The following is a 2,238-nucleotide window of genomic DNA, read 5'->3' as shown; positions in this document are numbered from 1 at the left end:
CTCCGGCGACCGCCGCCGCGCTGCTTCGTCCCGCGGCCGCCCGACCTCGTCCCCGGCCTCCCCCGACTCCGGCAGCCGCGCCCCGAGTCTCCGGCCGGCGAACCTCGAAGTCTGAGCCGGCTCAGATCCAGATCCACAACGGTTGACTTCTCCCCCCGTTTTTCGTCTAAGTCATTTCTGTGATAAAATTTGTTGCATCTTCATCGTATCACATCTTCGCACACGTGGCACTGTTTTGGGCGTGTAGCATACCGAATTGTTCGTCTCGAAGAGTACATCATTTCATCTCATTGCATCATTTACATTTGAGGTCATCTTGATGCCCGAAATGCTGTTGGAAGAGTGCTTCATAATGTTAGTTTCAGATTCTTATCAGAACGAGCTCTTTTGTCATTTTTGCCATGATTGATGTGTGCATCCTATGGACTTGATCCCTAAATGTGTTTTGAACTAGGCTATGTCTTCTTTACAGAGGTGCTTACCATGTATTTTTGTGATCAATGTGGTGACTAGCACAAGCATGCCAACTAGGCTTCGTGATAATGCTGATTTTAGTCCCTGTTCTGCTGTAATTTTGATGCCATGTAAACATGTTGCTACAGAGAGATCCATGCATAATTTGAGATACTTAAGTAAGGGTGTTTTGAACACATGGTTATGATCTATCCATCCATGGTCCTGGTTGCAATTATGGAGTAGTCTAGCATGTCATTTTCGTGCTCTACTTTTTCTTCAAAATGTTTCCTGGCAGATTGTTTACATGTTATTCAATTTGGCCAAGGTTGTTGTAGTTGATCCGTGTATGCTATGATGTTGTTCTTGCCATGTATAGCTTCTATGACATGTCTTATTGATGGATATATGCTTAGTTTATCATGAGATGCTCTGTAGTGAGTGCATCAAGCTCGCGAAGGTGCCTTCGTAATTATGTCAATGCCATGCTTTGTTTGCTGAATCTGTTAACGAAACTTGCTATGTTTACGTGGGTGCCATTATATTTTCTGATCCCTTTTGGCTTATGTTCAGTAAGGGACTTTTGATCAATGCTTTGAGTAGATTCATTCCATGCCTTGTTTTGCTATTATAAGTTCCTGTAGCATGTTGATAATTTGCTATGAACATTGCTTCGTGATGCTGTTTATGCCATGTCCAACCTGATATTTTTTTGCACTTTCTCCATGCTTGTTTGAACCTGTTATGATGTGATTTAGCCGTAGCTCAGTGTTCCTCTTTTGTAAATCATCTCCTGTAGATCATTGCCATATGCTTTCTTTTCATGTTGGGGTGCTGTAGCATAGTTTCTTGTTGCATGCTAAGTAGCATCATGCTGTTAATCGCAGCTTTGTGAAATTCTTGTCTTGCTTGCCATTTGCAAACCGTGCATCCGTTTCCGGTGATCCTTATATCGATTTCAACCGAAATCATCTCATCTTTCCAGCGGCATACTTGGTTTGCCAAGTTGATGCCTTGTTCATCCTTTTTTCCTCCCGAAGCACGCATACGCATAGCATATCACATCACGCATATCATGACATGTATTGCATCATGTTGCTTGTGCATTGCACCGTCATTTATTGTGGTTCCTTTGCTTGTGTTCTTGCTTTGGGTAGAACCGGGAGACGAGTACATGCACGAGGAACCTGTTGAGAACGCTTACGAGGATCAAGCCTTCGACAACTCTGAGAACCTTGCAGGCAAGATGAACCTACCTTCGATATCACTTCTATCTTTGCTTTCTAGTACTCGCTCTATCGCTATGTTAGCTCTACATGCCATTGTTTATCATGCCTCCCTATTGCCATGTCAAACCTCTAACCATCCTGTCCTAGCAACCGTTGTTTGGCTATGTCACCGCTTTTGCTCAGCCCCTCTTATAGCGTTGTTAGTTGCAGGTGAAGATGAAGTTTGTTCCTGGTCGGAACATGGATATTTTGGGATATCACAATATCTCCTGTTTAAATTAATGCACCTTATATACTTGGTAAAGGGTGGAAGGCTTGGCCTTATGCCTGGTGACTTGTTCCACTCTTGCCGCCCTAGTTTCCATCATAGCGGTGTTATGTTCCTTGATTTTGTGTTCCTTACACGGTTGGGTGATTTATGGGACCCCCTTAACAGTTCGCTTTGAATAAAACTCCTCCAGCAAGTCCCAAACTTGGTTTTACCATTTGCCACCTAAGCCCTTTTCCCTTGGGTTTTCGCAAGCCCAAGGGTCATCTTTATTTTAACCCCCTCCCC

Source organism: Triticum dicoccoides, chromosome 5B (assembly GCF_002162155.2).
Source record: "Triticum dicoccoides isolate Atlit2015 ecotype Zavitan chromosome 5B, WEW_v2.0, whole genome shotgun sequence".
NCBI classification, from domain to species: domain Eukaryota; kingdom Viridiplantae; phylum Streptophyta; class Magnoliopsida; order Poales; family Poaceae; genus Triticum; species Triticum dicoccoides.
The sequence above is the reverse complement of the archived record's forward strand: the minus strand, read 5'-3'. Positions refer to the sequence as shown.